This window comes from Canis aureus, chromosome 2, assembly GCF_053574225.1.
Source record: "Canis aureus isolate CA01 chromosome 2, VMU_Caureus_v.1.0, whole genome shotgun sequence".
In the NCBI taxonomy this organism is placed as follows: Eukaryota; Metazoa; Chordata; class Mammalia; order Carnivora; family Canidae; genus Canis; species Canis aureus.
In genome coordinates this window covers 9,212,638-9,234,651 of record NC_135612.1, presented here as the reverse complement: position 1 = coordinate 9,234,651, position 22,014 = coordinate 9,212,638, and the positions used below count along the sequence as shown (strand labels likewise).

Here is a 22,014-nt window from a genome sequence, read left to right as displayed (position 1 = left end):
TTCTTTAGGATTTTGAAGAACATCGAAGACTGAGAATGGAGACTTTCCTGAACTCTGAAGAAGAGGAGCTGGCTAGAGCTTCCCATATCACAGGACAGGAAAGAGGACATCAGTGGGAGTGACTTACATTTCCAGGTCTGGCTGGAGCAATAATGAATGAATTCCGGGGGTATTGAATAGTTTTGTAAAGACTGGGCCCACAATATTTTTCTTCCAGATCTAGGTACTCCAGTAGAAAGAACAGAAGCATAGAAGCTTGGAAGGAAATACAAAAGGCTATGCAAAAGGTATCATTAACTACAGAAAAGAATAGTACGAGAGAGAAGGATTTTTTTTTAAGAACATACTAAAGAACTTCCTGAAAAAGAGAACAAGAATCTGGCCACCAAGGAGAGCCCACTGATAACCAGATTAAGTCAGCCACAGACCAGGAACATCTTTATCATTCTCCCTGATCCACCCCTCCCTTTATCCTCTAGGGAGAAGCCAGAGACAGCAATGAGATAGCATGGAGAATTGGAACAGGAACCTAAGACAGACCTGTGTCTTTTCCCCAGTATAACTCTAAGAATTCTAGGAGGTACATTGGGAGAGCAGGTTTGAGTTGGTTAAAAGATTAAAATTTTTATTTAGGCTGGACAGAACAGAAAGATGGAGTTGCTTTAACATCTGAAAAAATCACTGAAAGTACAAGAGATAGTCTTGAAATGTTGCCAAGAGACATAAGGGGATCTGGGAGACAGATTGTGCAAGTGACACTGGGGGAAAAGGGGGTAAAGCTATTTCCATATTGTATTTATGGAGACCAGGTTATTATATAAATGAGACATGTAAGTGAGGAAAATAGTAACAGAGCCGGTCTTGTTTGAGTATTTGGTATTCCTGGCCCCCAAAGCCCTCTGTTCCCACCTAAGCTTCTAATCATTCCCTAGGCTATAAAATAACTCACATTTAAAAGCACCTATGTGTGTCAACAGTCTACAATACCCAACCACAGACCAGCATCAGTCCCTCATAAGGGTTTTATTGGGTCCACCAGAAAAAATAAAGAGGCTATGGTATGCTTTATTTATTTATTTTTAATTTTTATTAATTTATGATAGTCACACAGAGAGAGAGAGAGAGAGAGGCAGAGACACAGGCAGAGGGAGAAGCAGGCTCCATGCACCGGGAGCCCGACGTGGGATTCGATCCCGGGTCTCCAGGATCGCACCCTGGGCCAAAGGCAGGCGCCAAACCGCTGCGCCACCCAGGGATCCCCGGTATGCTTTATTTAAAGGACTATACTATATTCTCCTTTCCACTCATTTTAAAATACCAATTATTTTACAAAATGATGACATGGAAGAGTAAGAGGGAGTTTTTGCTTGTTTCTTTAGTAATAGTTTTTGGTAAAAATTAAAAACTGACATTTCTATATCTAATACCATGCCATTTTATTGTTGTTTCACAAAAACCACCTACTAAGCCTAAAATCCTCTACTTAACATTTTTCTATTCTTATTTTGTTGATTTAATACACACATACACACTCAATGTGGTGATATAAACCTGAAAAAAAAAGAGCATGAAACTATGCTAACAGATTTCAAAGGTAACACAAATAGGCCATGACTTATCTTCAAGCGATAAGCCTGAAGATCAATCTCACCGTGCAGTAAACTTATGTTCATTCTGTTTATTTCCTCTTCCTCAAGATTCCCAACTTTAGTTGAACTATGCTCTAATACTCCGTAACAGAATTCTTGGTAGCATATTTACACTCCATTTTTACATTTAACGTTACCAGGTGGGTGAGTACCTAATACCATGGTTAGAACGATCCAGTTCTCATTCCACAAAAACCATTTTACTTCAAGGAGAAATTCAGGTTTAACATTCCTAGGTCACTCTCCTACAACACATTACATCTTACCTTCATTTCCCAGATACCATGACATTTTTGTTCTTTGAGCACAAGCTAGATAATTGATTATTGCAGAGAAAACTGAATCATACGGCGTTGAATGAGTCACTTTCAAAAACAAACACCAATTAGCTACAACTCTCATTTTTCTTTCTACCATCATTTCATAACCCGGTGATTAATGCCATTATACATACCTTGTTTATGATGCCGCAGTGGGGATAGAGGATCAAAAAATTTTTTCAATTAAATTGACATATGTAAATGCACAGTCTTTAATCAAATCTCCTTGTCCCTATTGTCCCATGGGTACATTATATACTGTGCATTGCCTCATTATTTTCCTAAAGGATAGGATTTCTCTTCTTCCAGCCTCCAACTATAATTTCCACCTTGAATGACGAACTCCAGATTTCTTTTAAAAAGCTATCTTTGGGGGCACCTGGGTAGCTCAGTCCGTTAAGGGTCTACCTCTGTTCTCAGGTCATGATCCCAGCATCCTGGGATGGAACCCCATGTTGGGCTCCCAGCTCAGCAGAGAGTCTGCTTCTCCCTCTTTCTACTCCTGTGCTCTTACTCATACTCTCTCTCACTGCATGTCCCAAATAAAATCTTTTTTTAAAAAAAAGCTATCTCTGTCTATTCTAATGTTCACTACCTACCTGTCTTTAATTCTTCAGCATTTGCAATTTGTGCCACCCGTAGATCTATAGTCATCAGGGACTACTTTAGGCGTGTTTGTGGGTTATCTCCACAACAACAAGGTCAGGCTTTATTTTGAGGTTCTGTTTGTTTGGACAGAGAGTGAAATATTTTCTTAATCCCCCTAATAAGGTGGTTCAGCAGAGTAGTAAGGACACAGGTTCTACAGTCAGCCTGCCAAAATCTGGATTCTGCCCAAAACAAAGGCTAACTGTGTGGTTTCAGACAAGTCACTTGACCTTTCTAAATCTCATGTTCTTTTCCTGTAAGATGAGAGCTAACTTAATTTCTACTTCTTAGGTGTGAAGTTTAAATAAACAAATTGACTAAAACAAGGGAGAGTACCTGACATCTAATCTTCACCCCCACCAAAGGCTGCTTCTTTGTTTTCCTCTTTCATCCCATAGAGCTTAACATAATATTGATGACTTAAGAGTTATGTGGTAATTACTGAATTCCATATTTTATAAAGAGTCTATAGTATTTCACCCATTTATTCAGTTTTCCCCACCCCACTCCCACTCCACCCCCATCAGACCACCGCTATCTCCACTTTGGTTTGAATTTGAGCTCAACCTTCATTCATCCACTCTGTTGCTGTGAGTATATATTTCTTATCTCTCATCAAAAAGTTCAATCTGTTCCCCTCTACCTCGTTTTAAAAAGTTGGTGTTTGTGCCAGCTATTGATTTATTATCTTTCAACTCCTGATTCACCCCCTTTTAGCTTCTTCAGTGAAGTGGATATTGACTCTTCAAATACTTTTTTCCTTTATCCCCTGGCACCAAAGCTTTAACAACAGAAGACACTGGGTGGGCATCACAGTCCCTAAGGGCTTTGCTTCCTAGTCCCCATGCACCTCCTCCACACACACGAAACCCAGCTCTTGTAGGGAACAGAGGCCAGAGGCATGCAGCTGCCAGCAGCTTTCCCTAGCATTCACTGGGGGGACATTCCAAGTGGAGTCAATCAGTAAGACAATTCCCTGTGAAAAGCATCCCCAGTTACCCACAGGGTAGGTTTCCAGCATCCTTTGCTATAAATAAATTATCAGCCAACCAGTGAGCCTGGGCTGTGCTTTCCTCCATTTGGGTCTAGATCTTATCACTTTCAGAGGAGAGAGTGTGGGGCTCTCTCTCAGCCCTAAATTTAGTGACTGTTCCTTAGAGGTTCTTGGTAGCGAACCCTTTATTGTTGCACTGTTATTATAAGTAATAATACTTTATATTAAACTTCCCTTTTTCAAACTGTTGTTTCTGTCTCCAGTTGGACCAAGACTGTCACAGTCCACCATATTTTAATTTACCAACTTATTCCAAATCATCTTTGCTTTTTCAATGATATAAAATCATTAATGACAAATATGAGATACTATACACACAATATACACAAAATTGATATTTTCAAATGTTAAGAGAAAGACAATTCTCCAAAAGAAAATGATAGTCACTACGAAAGCAGTTTAGTTCTGAAATATGTAGCTCATTCAAAGGATAAAATAACCACCTCCAATCTTGTATTTTCTATCATGAGTAGTCACTTATTTTTTGAACATTTAACCACTTGTGATTTTTTTTTAATAAATTCACACCACCTTTTAAGCGGAAGTTCAATTTTTTAATAAAAAATTCCAAGTGATATACTATACTTCTAGTCAACCAAAGTAAAGAAATCAGATTCCAGGTGCAAATGAATTCACAAACCTAGATTTCCTGGGTGCAAGGTGGAAAGAAAAGGAGGAAGAAGAGGCAGAGGAAGAGCAGGAGGAGAAAAGTAAAGAGAACTGGGTTTCCTATTCTCAGACAAGTGCTATCTGTTGATCAGAGCATTTCTTTGTTTCCATGCTCCTTGTATCTTGTTTTCTACAGTTTATTTAAAAGTCCTTTCAAATAGGGTTTTTCATCCTAACAATACATAATGTAGTGCTTTTTTGAAACTTCTGAAGTAAAATTATATGTAAGGAAAACACCTGCTTTCATCTTTTTTTCTTGTGTGTTTAATTTAAAAGAGCAGCAGGCACAAAGTATGGGTTGCAGTGCTTTGTTGTTTTGTCTTTTGCCATCCATCATATGCCACAGCAGCTCTCCAGAAAGCATATTCTTTGGTTTCTAAGTGTCCTTTTTTGGAACCCATTGGCTTTAATGCAATGTGTTCATGCTTCTTTATCAAACAGTCTTCTAAGTGCCAGGAAACGGTAGGTAACTACTGTCAGGCAAAAGTGCTCCTAAGGTCAGGAAAAAGAGGTTAAAGTGCAAAGTGGGCAATCTCATCTTCTCTTGGAGGAAATGTGTATTTCTTTTCAGAGACAGAGCTGTTCCAGTAAATATGCTACCATATATATATATGAGAGAGAGAGAGAGAGAGAGAGAGAGAGAAAGAGAGAGAAAATCTTCCCTCAAAGTACAAAATATGCAGGGCCAACTCCTGGAACAAATTCACCAACTGACTACGTATTGGTATATTCAGATGGTTCTGCATATTCACTATCATATGTCTTTTAAATCCAACAGAATTCCGCTTTCACACAAGAGATCTTAGCTTTTATAAGGAAGAATGGACATACACACAAAACAGGCCAGATCAGTAGGATGATAATAATGCCATTCCTAATAAATCTATGTCCACCCTCAGGATTTAAATCTCTTTAGTAATCTAGAGATACAGAATTACCTTTTAAAGCTTCAGGATTTAATGAACTCATGAAACAAAGCAAGAAGAAAATGATAGATATTTAAAAGAAAAGAAAAAAAATACCCAGAAAGCCCTCTCCTTACTTTACTCTGATACCTAGGCTTTCAAACAGTGAAAAAGCACCTGACAGGAGTCCTCGTATCATGTACGTGGTTCCCACTGTCTTGGGGGAACGTACTGTTAGAACAAAAGGATCTGCCAGGAAGTGTAATGGTCATTCCCCAACATAAAGAGGCACTAAAGATTCTAGTAGAAATGCTGAAAATATTAATTAAGCAGTAAGTACTAAAAAATGTCCTTTAAAAAGTGTTGATTTGAAACTCAAACTTTTATCTTTAAACAGTACCCCAAGGAGAATAATTCTATTCACAAGACAACTTAACACTTTTCTGCTCATGGCATTTTAACCTAACTTTGCAGATCAAGTGAGTCCCTACACCCTACAGCCACACCCACAGACAATGTATGTTGCTCATTTTAATGGATGTATTCAAATATATCTTAAAATATCTCCAACTGGTGAAGATACTAGTGCCAAGTTAATATACAAATAGTATTTGAACTTAATTAACGGAGCCAGCTGTTATTATGATTAAATATTTTTGCCAGACCACATGAAATTAAATTGGAACAGAAGCCCAAAATAATAAAAAAACACTTTGGAATTTCAAAAATATACATTATCGATTATCTGTTTGCTAGTTTTTTTTCTGCTTCTGTTGTTACTTTCCTGCTTCTCTGAATTTTAATGCCAGAATTATTTCATGAATATTCATCAGGATTATTTCCAGAATCGTATTTGCCTACTCAGGTACCTGACAATAAAACAGAGGGTTCAAGTCAGGCCCCTTACTGGTCAGACTCAAATTCAAACATGGCTTGTTCCAATATGTAGTAACTTTGAATAAAGGCAGGTATCTGTTAGGAATATACTAAAATCCGAAATTTGTATGAGCTACCCTGATGGTCAGCTATTTATAAGCCCCTACTACCCTGTAGTAAGTTGTAAAGCTATAGATTGATACAAAAATGAACAATGCAGTTTTGTGTTTAATTTCCACATCCTCAAGTAGATTCGACTTGTGACAGTGACTGGCATGTAAATAGACAACAGTAACAGTGCCATGAGGTATGGGATGGGAAGTAGCAACCTGTCTACGCAGAGGACATCTGAGTTGGGCATGCACATATATGTAGGAGCCAACCTGGCAAGGAAGGGGGAGTTCAGGCCAAAAGGAACAAGTATAAAAAGCCCTAAAACAAGTTCAAGAATTCAAGTGACTACCACAAGTTAGGTAGCTAGGACAGGGGTGTAGGGAGCGCAGTAATAAGACACAGACATGAGGTGGGAGAAGGCGAGGCAAGGATAATATCACAAAAGCCCTGAAAGGGAAAAGCTAACCATTATTGGCAGGGGCCACCAACAGATCACTCAGGCAGTCAGTGACAATTGGATAAGCATGTTAAAATTAGCTAATTCAGACTTCACAGTGTTTACAGAATGAAGAAAGTCAAGGAGGGCGGTCTGGAAGCTCTCCTATAATCTTGGGGCAAAATGTTGAGAGTTTAAATTGGCACAGTGGCTGATTATTAAAGTCAGTGACACAAGAGACATCAACCCAAATTAATTTCCACTCTCTTAATGAACTAAGTATCCCAATGTCACAGATTTACGAACTCAGACAAACAAATGGGAAAGAAAAAGGACATGAAAACTCAAAGAAAATATGACGACGATACTGAATGTATGATATGTTTCACTCCTACTTGGCATTCGTATAAATTCCTAATACAAACTAAGAATCCATGTGTGCTACTTCTAACCCCACCAGTTTTCTGAAAGGGTCAGTAACCTCCCTCTAGATTATTTTTCCCCACAATTAAAACCAAATCTTGATGAAATTCACAAAGCAATGTAATAGAAAAAAATTTTTAAAGTACTCTAATTCTGGTTCTTAATTAGTCATCAGTTCATTCAAAAGAAGAGCACATATTTCTAACACAAAATTGTCTCCCAAAGTTAGGAGTCTTTAGGTTCTGTCTCCCTCTCTGATATTTCCTACCCATTTCTTCTCCCTTCCCTTCTATTCCCTTTCACTATTATTTATATTCCCCAAATGAATCCTAACTCTGGGAAATGAACTAGGGGTGGTAGGGATCCCTGGGTGGCGCAGTGGTTTGGCGCCTGCCTTTGGCCCAGGGCGCGATCCTGGAGACCCGGGATCGAATCCCACATCAGGCTCCCAGTGCATGGAGCCTGCTTCTCCCTCTGCCTGTGTCTCTGCCTCTCTCTCTCTCTCTCTCTCTCTGTGACTATCATAAATAAATAAAAAATAAAAAAAAATAAAAAAAAATGAACTAGGGGTGGTAGAAGGGGAGGAGAGCAGGGGGTGGGGGTGAATGGGTGACGGGCACTGAGGGGGGCACTTGATGGAATGAGCACTGGGTGTTATTCTGTATGTTGGCAAATTGAACACCAATAAAAAATAAATTTATTATTAAAAAAAATAAAATAAATTAGACCCCCTCCAAAAAATTGTCTACATACAGGATACATTGTGTGTTAGATTGTTTAAATTTTAATATCAGATTTAAAATATTCCCACTGAGTTACATCACTTTTTGTCACATTCAGCTTTCCTCTTGATTTGTTGATGAGTAATGAAAGATTGCTTCTCAGAAATAAAGAGCTATTGAATCCGCAGACCATTTTATTTTTTCCCATCTTTCCCTCCATCATACAGAAATCATTTAAATAAGCTACATCTATAATGAGAACTGCCAATCAGGATTAAAGCCATTTAACCACCAGGTTACAGAAATTTAAAATCTACCAACCAAAGCCCAATATCCCGGTTAATGGGATTCAAACTGTCTTATACTATAATTGGGAATGTGCGAGGGCTATTTACTGAGAAATAAAAAAATGAGCGTCTTGTGAATTAAGTTAAATATGATTATAAATCTGCATCACTGAGAAAGTCTGTCCTTGTGTCAATACTTTGACACAGAGTATAGACCTCTACAGTAGCCTATGTTTTAGATGGAGAATTCATATAGGATACCAATGTAAACACTATCCTATTTTCAAAATGATGTCACTTTTCATTGCTCATCTTTTGATAATTGCCTGTCATGTTCTAGCTTTTGAAGATGTAATATTTATGACATTTTAAACATTTTCTCTTTAAAATAAGTGCATTTTTTTTAACTGAAGTATAGTTGACAGGTTACATTAGTTTCAAGTGTACAACATAGTTTGTACATTATGCTGTGGCCACCAGGTGCCACTAATACCACTGACTATACTCCCTATCGCATATCTTTTATCCCTGTGACTTATTCATTCTATAGCAGAAAGCCTCTATTTTCCACTACCCTTCACCCATTTTACCCATCCCCCAAGCTCTCCTCCCTTTCAGCAACCACCAGTTCTCCTTATTTATGGGTCCATTCTGCTTTTCATTTCTAAATGGGTTTTTAATATTCAAATGATCAAAGGACTTTTCTACGAGTACCACACCCATCACCACCAACAAATTTTCTGATTTTCTTCTGTCATTGTTTTGTATTTTAAAGCAAGTACCTGAGTTTGATAAAATGTATTGAGGCTGGGGCAGGGCTATACTTAAGTCCTTTGTATGTGTATCCCTATGTGTATCCCTGTAAGTTCACAGTAAGAACTCTCCAAAGAAAACCAGCGTAAAATGAAAAATTCAAGAGTCTAGCATAGTGTCTCTTACTTGTATAACATATATAAAATCACTGTTTTCCCACAATCATAAAAATGTGTTTGCTCAGATACGATTCTATTAAAAAATGACAAACATAAGAATCTAAGAACAGCAGACTACCAGACCTCCTATATGTTTACAAAATACAGAATGTTTTAGTTCTTTCCGTGGGGCAAAAATTAGTCAAAATAACTTTTCCACTTTCTATGAAGGAAGAAATTAAGAAATCAGAGGATAACATTTATGAGTGGTATTTGGGTTGTCCATTTAAAATTTACTGAGAGAAACACTGTCAAGTAATGTAGAGGCCCATTTAATGAGCATCTACTCAGGAAGAAAACAAAAAGTTCTCAGTACAATGACTCTAAAGTTATTTTTTAACAAGGTATAGAGCATAGAGAATATAATTTTCTTCTGTACAACCCTACTTTTACTATGGAAAAAATAAAAATGTTTGTGTGTAGGACTTTTTTGCTCTTAGGAAAGTAGAAAAACAGCTAAAGTCTTGGAACAATCTCTATTGTTCTACCTATTTGTAATCAGATGCATCCTCCAATGAACTCTCAGTCAGGAAAAGCCTAAACTCATATTGGCCTAAAGCCTAATGCATTGGGATTTTCGAGAAGAGACCCAAGTCTGAAATCTCTTTCTTGTGTGAGAAGTAGTTTCCTAAGTGAGAGGTGACATAGGACGCTGAGGGAGAAGAATGAATTGAATTAAGGTAATGGAGAAAGCCATCAAAATTAAGTTACAGTGCAAATTCTAAGGCTGTCCATCCCTTAACTCCTTCTTATAAGGAAGCATACTTACCAGTTAGTGTCAGTCCTATCCTATAATGCCTTTAAGTTGCTCCCCTGTCAAGTAAAGGGAACACCCAACACCCGCCAAGGCTCCCCATGATGTCAGACTAGGGAAGACACAGTGCAATGCCATTTCAATGACAGAACCCATTACTTATTGATTTGGTAGAGTGCAAGTGGGGCTTACAAGGAGCACTACGCCAAGGTCACTGCAGACCAGTAGGCAAGTCCCTGAGCATGAGAGGTCACAGGACCAATCCTCATCTTTCCCAATGACCTATCCTGTATCATGGAACAACCTATTCATCCTACCACTGGCCCTGGGTCAGAAAGGATAGAGGTAGTTCCTTGATGTCTTCCCTGGAAAATACAAACACTAATTTTACCCTTAGCATCCTTCTTTATCTCTGTGAGGGGTGAATGTTTAAGGAAAACTGGGTGAAAAAAAGGTCACCTTGATTTTTTCTAAACTCTACTAAAATATTTTCCTGAGGCCATGCTTTTCCCTGCAGTACATGTGTTTTCATTATTAAAAACATATGTCTTAGTGGGAGGGGGTATTTTCAGGAATACCATATCTACCCAAGAAAGGAAAGGATAGTGTTCCTTAGAAAATTTCCATGAGGATTATTTACTTTTGTAAAATTTTTCCTGAGATGATGCCTCCTTCAGCCATTACATTGGTGACTCTAGATCATATACTTGAACATTTCCAACATCCAATGGCAGCAAAATGGACAATAGGAACATCCTCCCTCTAGATACACAAAGCTAAGAATTCCAGGCAGCATTATTTGTAAGGGTTCTATTTTAAAAGTGCTCTATATTTAGCTAGGTATAAAAATATGTATCAAAGATAAAAGTACTTTAGTGGATGATTTCTTGTATTCCTTTGCAAGCTAATGTATAGTGTGATGCTGCAAGAAAGACAAATGGTATGCCATATTCCCCAAATGCACATGGCTCCAGAAACTTGTTTTGGATCAGGTGATGAATGAGTGTTTACCTTTTTTTAACAGATGTAGAAAAGAGTAATAGTTGAGGAAATATAGTTTAGGTAAAATAATCCTGGGAGAGGGATCAAAAGATGTGGATGTCTATTCTAGGAAAGATATCCAGGCTCCAATGCTGGAAAGAGTCCATAAATGAAATAAAAACTAACCCAGTGAGGTAAACTCACACTCATTAGAATAGCTATTCTCAAAGGCAAGAAATATCAAATATTGGCAACAATGTGGAAAAAAGGGAATGCTTTGTGCACAGTTGATGGCAATATAAATTGGTATGGCCACAAAGAAAAAAAAGGAGGATTCTCAGAAAATAAAACATGGAATTACCATATGATCTAGCAATTCCTGGTATTTACCCAAAGGAAATGAAAACGCTGACTGGAAAACATGCATATGCCTCTATGTTCACTACAGGATTATTTATTATAGCCAAGACGTGGAATCAACCTAAGTGTCCACAGATCGAAGAATGCATTAAGAATAGAAAGAAAATGTATATAAACACAATGGAATACTATTTAGCCATAAAAAGGAAATCTTGCCATTTGCAAAAACAATGATGGACTTTGAGGGCATTATGCTAAGTGAAACAAATCTGACAGAGAAAGACTTTCTAATCATCTCACTTATATGTGGGATCTTAAAACAAATAGACAAAACTCCTAAATCATAGATATAGAGAACAGGCTGGTGGTTGCCAGAGGCAAGGGGTGAGAGGTAGGCAAAATGAATGAAGGTGGTCAAAAGGTATGAGCTTCCAGTTACAAAATAAACACCAAAGAGATTTACTGTATAGTACGGTGACAATAGTTAATAATGCTATATTGTCTATTTTAAAGTTGCTGAGACTGTCTTACAAGTTCTAATTACAAGAAAAAAACAAATGAAAAGTTACATCATCTCCCAACATAATGGGATTCAATTACATTCCCACTTTGCAGAGGATGTAATTGGGCCTAGTTTTTGCTATGGGATTTACAGGCCTAGTTTTGGGGCTCTTGCTGAATATTTTTCTTTTGGCTTTACTGTTGATTTTATAACTGAGGCAGTGCTGCTTTGGTTTAAAATCATTAAGGTCAAAATCCAATTTGGCAAACCTGAGTTGTGATGTTGTCTTTATAGGATCCATACCTTAGCATGAGCTATAATAGAGCTAAGAAGGATTCATTCAAAAGCATTGCTACAGATTTTAAAAATAAAGGCTGTGATTATTTATTGTTGGGGTGTGTAAAACTGTTGGCCATACCTGGATCTTTCCAATCCTAACTGCCACATGGTGGTCCTGAGACTCCTAAGAGTGGAAACAGAAACCTGTTGCTTAGGAACCATTATCAGCCTCCTATGAGAAAGCAAATTTGAGAAATGAATTCAGTTGTGACACATTTCTAACCCTGCTTTAATGTCGATGCCCTTCCAGCACACTGCTTTCTACACTCACAGAATTACGCGGAAACGATGAACACAGCAGAGATACCGCTCTCATGGAAACAGACCTGGAGCATGAGAGGGCATAATTTGCTAAAGAAAAGTTAAGTGACCAAATCACAGAAAGTATTCAAAACATTTTTGTACCTGATTGCCAGGCCTTCGATTTTATTCCAGTATGACAAGAATCACATTTTTCCAGGTTTGGAAACTTAGATCTCATTTAAGTATATTGCCATTTATATTCTCAAAACTGGCAAGTGCTCCATAAAAATAAATAAATAAATAAATAAATAAACAAACAAACAAACAAACAAACAAACTGATGTGGAAAAAAAAAACCACAAAGCTTGCAAGAGATACAAGCAAGAGGGGGACAGATCACAGAAATTAAGCCCAACACTATGGTTATTTCTGGGGTGTGTTGAGAAAGCAAGGGAATAACTTGGAAGCAATGTAGGGGGTGGGGCAGTGCTAGGTAAAATAGACGTTTGTATAAGCAGGATTATTAGCAATGGAAATTCCTGGTCTAGAATCTGGGCTCAGTATTTAGGGCTGTTTCCACCACTGGCAGGTTAGGTCACTGGGTCACGCAGGCTATGGGCTGCACTAAAGCACCCATGAGGTATGATGAATGCGATTTCACCTACAGTCTACTTACTGGGCAAAGCACTCTGGCTTAAGTTACATACCCAGGGGGGAAATTGGAAGTTTTGTCTTACACACACACACACACACACACACACACTCAGAGTTCTGCTATCGACAAGACATACTTGTGTGGGGATCCATCTGTCCTCCAAGGAGAACCATATTATAGCTTACACAAAGGTTCATCAATGCCAACAAAGGCCTTGAAACTATTTGGGTGGCCCTGAGTTCCTTCTAAATGTTAAAATTCTAGAATTTTAACATAAGCTTGGTATAGGTCCAACTGGGTCTGTAGCAATAATTTGTAAAGCACTGAAATCAGTTACTAGATATGGATCCCATCACCACAAATCACTCCAACGCTCAGTCCTCTCATCAGCAACATAATGAAGCTGCCTATTTACCTACCACAACAGGTAAACATATGCCTCAAACGAGATAAAGTAATCACGTCACAAGCTACAGAGTACAAAGGAATGTAATACATGGGTGAAATGGGAGAAGTAAACCTGGAGAAGTAAAGACAACCTCTGCCTAGATACTATTTAGGCATCAGCAGAGTAAGATTTGTTTCCCCAGTAAAAAGAAAAATCTACAGCAAAGCAAAAAGCCTTTAGGTTCCCCACATTCCCCAAACTTCAATGATTCAAAACCAGAAACTGACTTGTGAACAGTCTTGGATGGAGGCTTGAAGAGTCAGGCCAAGTGAAGGCGTTTCCTTCTTACGTTTAGGGCCTCATCATATATATTCTGAAATTAATGAGCCCTCAAGAAAAAGAACAAGAACAAGAGAGAAGAATTTAAAAGGTATGGGAAATGTCCTGATGCCCTCAATGAGCACAGACTTCATAGTGAGCTTAAACAGTAAGATATAAATTGTTTTTGTTCCAATGTTCTTCTCTTAGTATAAGCACCTCACCAGAAGGAGTAAAGATTTAGAGATGCGTATGGCAGCTACTTAGTTGAATGCTCAAAACAAAAACAAAAACAAAAACTACCCAGTGTTCTTCAAACTTAGGGTTAAACACAAATCTGCTGGATTCTGTGCTCAAATGTGAACAAAAGGAAGAATATTCCAGAGCAATGTTTATTATTTGAATTGTACTTTTTGCATTTTAGAATTTAAATCAGAAATTTTGATTTCAGTCTTACATTAAATAATTCTAAACACTATTGGAACGGGTTCCTAACTAATCTCCCCTGGTTCTAACCTTGGCCCTTCTCAACTAACCCTTGAACAGCTACCAAAGTGATCTTTCTAAAATGAAAATCAGATCATCTGTCTCCCCTGATTAAAATCTTTCCCAATAAAGTTTTATTACCAAGAGTAAATGCCAAGTTACTTAGTTTGACATAAAAGGTTCCCCTTGATTTGACCCCTAACTGTTCATTTTCAGCTCATTGCACCAACCACTCCAAGCTAACACTCAATACTCCAACCAGACTGAACAGCTTATCGTTTGTTCTAGACATTTATATACACAAGCTTTTCTCAATGTCTCTAATACTTCCACACCTTCTTTTTCATCTGTGAAACTATTCTTCATCTTTCAAAAATCATCTCCATATCACCTTGCTTAGAAAATCCTGCAGGGGCCCCCAGCAAAATTTAAACTTTCTCTTATCTGTGCTTCATTTATACATTTGCATACTTGTAGCATTTTTTTAGTCCTACACTAATAGCATTTACTAGACTGAGAATTTCTCAAAAGTGAGAGTTATATCTCTACTTTTCCAGGGCCTGTTACAAAAGTTGATTCACAGAAGGTACTCCATAAATCGTGTATAAGTGAATCAATAAAGTGCTACTACATTAGCATCTCAGTTTGAATCCCAGTGCCAACTAAATCCCTTTACCATTTTTTTCTCCTCTACGGTCAGAATACCTTTGCTTGTTCTCACTCTTAATTCAAGATTCTCCATAATTTCTCCTCCAAACCTAATCCCTGTCAAGTTGATTTACTTGAGTCCCTAGAACTGATTCTATTATTGCAGGATGTTCTGTATTTGTTAACTTTGTAACAAAGTTTACAATCTAAGTGGCTCAGGACAACACCCGTTATTCCCCTCTCACACTAAAGGAGAGCTGCAGGTTGACTATAGGACAGAGACCTGCTCCATCTTCTAATTACAGGATATAAGCAGAAGGGGCAGCCCCTATCTGGTACATTCTGTTCTCTGGTAGGCAGAAGAGACAATAAAAAGAGACAATATATGAAATGCAAAAACACATTCAAAGTTTGTGCTTAAATCCACTCCCAGGCCACTGCAAAAAATGAGTCATCTATCCTAGTCTGATGGACAATAGGGCAGGGAAAGATCCTCTTTTCTATCTACAAGGAGGCATGGCAAAAGCAAAGATGAATAAAACTTCTACATGGAAGAGAACAATTGGTCACAATAAAATAATTTTCTGCAGAATCTTTGTAACATGTCATACCCTTTTGATGAAATTTGACCGGATCATGGACTATCAAATGACAATCAGACTATATTCAACCCACTTCTTGGCCCCCAAAACTCTAACTTATATGGATTGAATATGGACAGTAACAGTGCCCACAAAGCATAAGGAACCTCCTTCTGTTGAATTTGGGCAGATAGGGCAAAAAGGCTAAAGGAAAAGAAAGCACCAAAAAAAATCAAGTTTATAAATTCCCAGCAAGGAGACCTCTTTAATATCTTCTTTTCAAATATTTGACCTCAGGAATGGTCAAGAAAGAGAATAATCACTGTCAAATGGTTCCTTTTTGAAAGTATATCCTGAGAAGAGCTCTAATTTTTTTTAATCAGGTCTTTATATAACTAGAACAAGTAAAATGGTCTCAACTACATTTGTCCTGCACTGAGAGTACACAGTGCTGTTTCCTTGTCCTTGCAAAACGAAGAGGGGCACCAGCAAGATACCTATTTCTAAAACTTGCTTTCCTCATGCAGGAGAGCTTTATTATAATTGCAGCCTCTTTTTATTTAGCAGTAAAATCTTTTATCCCTATCTAAATTGTTCCATATCAACAAAAGCTAATTAAAAATGACTATGAATCAAACTTGTTAGAACAGAGAACTCCTTCCACTCACTAAATCCAATTTAAAGCACTTGTCCACGATGAACTAACAAATGGGAAAGAGATGGACCACCTACGCCTCAATGGCAAGAGTCATCACATCGAATGGTGAGTATTTAGAGGGGATACAATGTGTGATTTTTATTAAATATGTCAACTGGTTGGCATAGAAGTCTGGAATTTTTCTTTCCCGTATAACATAAGCTAACTAAGTTGGAAAATCCTCCTCTGCTACTAGATAAATGGCTCCCTTGATGATATTTCAGATCAGTTCTATTAAGGTTCAGGCCCTTTCAGTTAAGAAAACAGAATGTGTTCATATATATTCTTAGAATTTATAACACATCTGATTAAATATGTATATACTCTGATACGGCCTAGACTTATTACCCTACTGGCTTGGTGTAAAGGTGTGTTGTCTTCACTCCTTCATCCCTCCATCCATCTTAACTGGCCTTAGGGTCTAATATTAGGTGAAGTGGGGAAGAGGCAAAGGGGAAATGAAATTCATTTATGTAAATGCCCAAGAAAAGTTTGCTTTCTTTTTTATGTTGACATCACCACTAAGCTAGATCCAGTGGCAATCACAAGAAACTACCCTAATCAAGACTTCATGTCTTCAAGATAAACCATAATGCCCCAAACCCACCCCTCCCACCCACACAGAGACACATCTCAAACTCACAAAGCATTCTTCTGGCACGTGTACTTCCTTGCTCTGCTGTTGTGAGTCCCAGCAATCCCACCGCTACTCTCTTATTTAACATCTGTGAAACATACCTGTGAAACATAGTGAAAGTCATCCTTCATAGTCTGTAGGGCCAGGAATTCAAGGGGGAGTCTCCGTACTCTCACCACCAGGCCCATTGCCACACGTATTACCCTGGTATCTTTTCCAAGTATTTTTTCTCCAGTTCTGGGTATGAGTCACATAGACATGTTTATCATCCAAGCATTGATTCAGCAAAGAAAAGAGCTCTGTCTCCTCATCTTGAATATAACCACAAATTTTCTGAACAATTCTTTACCTACCCCATTCCCTTAATTTTGGAGATGAGAACCAATATCATAGCAGATCTTCTCCCCTTTCCCACAAAAGAGGAAAAAGAGGCGACTGTTGACTTTCTTAAACCATGTACTTCATAAAAATGATCTGTCCTATCTCTCAGTACTTTTTTTTCCCCCACATTAAGGAGGAAAAAAAGGTTATTTTGACTTATTTACAAGCTAGGAAATCATCAACTTCAAAAACTGGACCTTCTTTAAAACAGCCTTTGGAGAATTTAGTAACTGCTTTTATAAGGCATTTCTGCTATAATTGCCCTAAATAATTTGGTAATTTTAGATAAACTCTCTACCAGTGACCTATAATATTGTTAGGTGACGCCTTATGAGGTGGCATTCTGTAAATTATTAAATGTGAATTTATTTTTTTTTTTAATTTTTATTTATTTATGATAGTCACAGAGAGAGAGAGAGGCAAAGACATAGGCAGAGGGAGAAGCAGGCTCCATGCACCGGGAGCCCAACGTGGGATTCGATCCCGGGTCTCCAGGATCGCGCCCTGGGCCAAAGGCAGGCGCTAAAACGCTGCGCCACCCAGGGATCCCTAAATGTGAATTTAAATGCACACACTGTACACCGTATCCTCTTGGCAAGGGAGCCACTTTTCCACAGGAAAAGTCCTGTAGTTGAAATTCCTCTTGTCATTTGGTTTCAAAAGCAGCACCAGGTTTATTAATATCATGACTTCAGTGCAGTAGTTGCACATTTAGAGAAAAGAAATGATTCCCCTGACATAGCAATCAGAACTTACCACTTCTTGGATATTCTTATAAGTTGTGTTCCACAGAAGAGATGCCAGAGAACCACATGAAAAAAGAAAACAATTAGTAATGAGGAATGTAATTTTGACTGAGCATGAGCTCTATTCAACAGTAGCAACAGAAAGCATATGTATTACAGGCTTGTTTCAAATTAAGGAGACTGAGGCATAGAGAGCCATTCATCACTAGCATGATTTGCACTGAGAAATTAAGTGCCTAGAAGGCATGGTTTTAGAGAAGCTCAGAATGGGGCATAACAACAGATTTATAGTCACTATTTTAACCTTTAAATCAGTACTTGATTACTAAAAGCTCTATAGGAAGTACTTATAGAATATTCAAATAGCATTTAGGAATTTATAGCAAAAAATTCCATGCATATTTTCAAGTCATAAACAATATTCTCATCACCAGCTTTAAGTGAGAATATGTCCATGCATAATATTCAGTAGTAGATCCTAAAAATTTTTTATAAGCAGTAAGTTATTTTATTTTCTAATTTCCTCTGAAATTAAATGCTGATTGTTTCCCTGAATCACAGCTCTTAAGAGCAAGCCTAGAAACCACTGTCGGCATGTTTATTGCCCCATGATCTCGTAAGAAAAATGAGCATCCCCAGAATATACACATTCGGAAGTACTTTTGTTAAAGCTAAATAGAGTTTCATAATAAAACAAATAAGTAAATCTACCAAATGAGACAACATGCCTGGAGAGTGCTCAGGATAATCTTCAGTTACTCAACATCACAACTTCCCTTACCCTCAAAACTTCACAGCAAGACATGAAGAAAAATCAGAGCATCACAATGGATGATGTATTAGAGTTTTCTCAAAGTCTGACATCATGGGCATCAAGTAACTTTAACATAATTCTGAACTATATCTTGAAAAATATACACTCCTTGTTCAGTTTTCCACATAAGAAAAACTTTACTGGCATTTTTAATTGTGGTTTAATACGATTCTCTTTAAAAACAAAAACAAAAAAAAACTTCATTGAGGTTTAAGTGACTTTCTATTTTCCCTCTCAGTTTTGATTTAAAGATTTACAAGTTTTTTTATTAGTTAATTTAGAGTTGTTAGGTCTTCTAATAAAGTGTCCCTTTTATCATTATGAAATGGCACACTTTACCGCATTTAATATTCCTTGTCTTAAAATCTGTTTCCAGTAGCAATATACCATGTTTTTTTGTTTGGTTGTTTGAGCTCAGCCAGACCTAAGTTTTACATGGTACATGGTTTACCTGCTCTTAATTTTAGTCTATTTGTATCTTTATATTTGAAGAGCATGTTTTGCAGACAACATATATTTGGGTCTTGTTTTATATCCAGCCAAACGATTGCTGCCTCTTAATATATGTAGTGAGTGATGTGCCTGGGTTGATGTCTACCATCTTGTCATTGCACATTCTCCATTTCTTCCTATCATATTTCATTTCCTTTTTGGGGACAATACAGTATTATTTCAGATTACATTCATTCTCTTACCAAAGTTTATAATTAGTCTTCATTTCATTAATTCATATTTCATACTTCTTGCCTCTCATTTTATACTTCACATCTCAAAATGTGATAACCTTAAAAAAGTATAATTCCATGACCTGCATTTGTCCCTTACACTATTTTATCATTACTTATCTGTCTATATATTATAATAATCCAACTTAAAATATTATTTTAGCTTTATGTAATTTTGTGGCTTTTAAACAAATTATAAGAAAAGTATTTTGCATTTACCTACATATTAATTATCTTTATTACTGCTTGTAGATCTGTCAATGTAAATGGTAGGTGTTCAGCCTTTTTGATGGCTGAGTAATATTCCATAGTGTGTGTGTGTGTGTACACCACATCTTCTTTATCCGTTCATCTGTCAAAAAAACATCTTGGCCCCTCTCACAGTTTGTCTGTGGACAAATCATGGACATTGCTGCTATGAACATTGGGGTGCAGGTGTCCCATCATTTCACTACCTCTGTATTTGACAAAGCAAGAAAGAATATCCAATGGAAAAAAATCTCTTCAATAAATGGTGCTGAGAAAATTGGACAGCCACATGCAGAAAAATGAAACAAGACCATTCTCTTACACCACACACAAGATAAACTCAAAATGGTTGAAAAACCCAAATGTGAGACAAGAATCCATCAAAATCCTGGAGGAGAACACAGGCAACACCCTTTTTGAACTTGGCCACAGCAACTTCTTGCAAGGTACATCTACATAGAAAAGGGAAAAAAAGCAAAAATGAACCATTGGGACTTCATCAAGGTGAAAAGTTTCTGCACAGCAAAAGAAAGTCAACAAAACCAAAAGACCAAAAGACAACCTACAGAATGGGACAAGATATTTGCAAATGGCGTATCAGATAAAGGGCTAGTATCCAAGATCTATAAAGAACTTATTAAACTCAATAGCAAAGAAACAAACAATCCAATCATGAAATGGGCAGAAGACATGAACAGACATCTCTCCAAGGAAGACATAGACATGGCCAACAAGCACATGAGAAAATGCTCCACATCACCTGCTGTCAGGGAAATACAAATCCAAACCACAATGAGATCCCACCTCACACCAGTGAGAGTGGTCAAAGTTAACAAGACAGGAAACCACAAATGTTGGAGAGGGTGTGGAGAAAGGGGAACCCTCTTGCACTGTTGGTGGGGTTGCCATTATTTCTGATGAGAAGTTTAGTCATTAATTATGTAATTCTTCTTATATGTGTGCGGGGTCTCTCCATATTTCTGAATCAACAGCTCAAATCACTTTAGAATTTTAAATATTATGTCTTTAATTTCTTCATTAAAAATAGATGGGCCACATACAAAGAAAAAAGCTGATGGTTATAAATCTTAGAATCTTTTATAGTAAAGACATAAATAATTGGAAAAATGTATGAAAGCCTCTTAGAAGTTAAGTCAATTAAACTAGATAGGTTAAAAAAAAAACAGGTTGTCCCTCACTTATGTATATTTATAAAAGAAAGCTAACTGGGGCTAAGTCAATTATTAAAGAAATATGGTGGCTTGTTTTTTTATTTGAGATTTTGGTTTCTTTAGGAAACATAGGAATGGATTCCCATTTTCTTCATCCACAAAATGGTTAAGTAAAGCCAACAGAAGAATTTTTTTTAAAAAACATAATGTGTGGTGAGGATATCAATTCAGGGGTCAAAAAGCACTCAATGATTTTCTGTAGCTTCTGACTTGTTATGGAAAGCAGAATTGATTGTGTGGGATCTGGTATATTTTACGTACAAAGTGTTTTGTTACATGATGTTCTCCCGTATGAATTGGTCTAAAGAGGAGGGATTAAAGAAAGATAATCTGCAATATTTTTAGATATTTCAAGATAAAAATGTAAGTTTCCCTTCTTGATTGCAACCAGAGTGGATCTAAGTAATTACCTGTATACAAAAAGAAAATGCAGTGGTAAATATGAACTATGGAAAAAAAAGTTGTTAGAGTGTTTATCTTTTGATTATCAATTTCAAGATTTTAGATGAAGTGAAAGTACACAGAATAGTCATATATAAATCATCAACAATTACAAAGCATGGGTAAACCATATTGTCTATATAGCTCCTCTAATTCCCTGGCATTTGGAAGAGAACTCAATATAGTATGTATTGAAAAAATCATTAGAAGATAACTAAACCAAATTCAAAGATTTTTTTTTTAATTTTTTTTTATTTATTTATGATAGTCACAGAGAGAGAGAGAGAGAGGCAGAGACACAGGCAGAGGGAGAAGCAGGCTCCATGCACCAGGGAGCCTGACGTGGGATTCGATCCCGGGTCTCTAGGATCGCGCCCTGGGCCAAAGGCAGGCGCCAAACCTCTGCGCCACCCAGGGATCCCCCAAATTCAACTCTATATGCTACTTTCAAAAAATTATCATTGCCTCAGGTATTTTGGGAATTTAACAGAAATGTCTGAATTCTATTATTGTCAGCCTCAATTTCTACTTCGCTTTAAAAAAAAAAAAGGGCGGGGGGTGCAATATATCCACCCACTGGTCACCTACCTTTTTTCTACCCTTTACAACTGATTTGTCAATACTTTATGCCCATGTCATTTTATTTCTGTATCTTTGACACTAAACATGGTATTTAGATTACAACAGCTTTTGATAATTACTGGACACAAATGCATATTTTTTCCTTATCCTATCCTTCCTAAGGCTGTAACAAATTACCATT

General features: G+C 37.3%; 1 long non-coding RNA gene across 1 annotated transcript; it reads right to left on the bottom strand.

Moving 5' to 3' along the window:
• Positions 1 to 12,063: 12,063 nt before the first annotated feature.
• LOC144290105 (uncharacterized) lies at positions 12,064 to 17,854 on the bottom strand. The gene is made up of 3 exons (XR_013357939.1): positions 17,801 to 17,854; positions 16,670 to 16,764; positions 12,064 to 12,182 (listed from the first exon to the last, which is right to left on the bottom strand). It is a non-coding gene; the product is annotated as an uncharacterized LOC144290105 (long non-coding RNA).
• Positions 17,855 to 22,014: the final 4,160 nt, after the last annotated feature.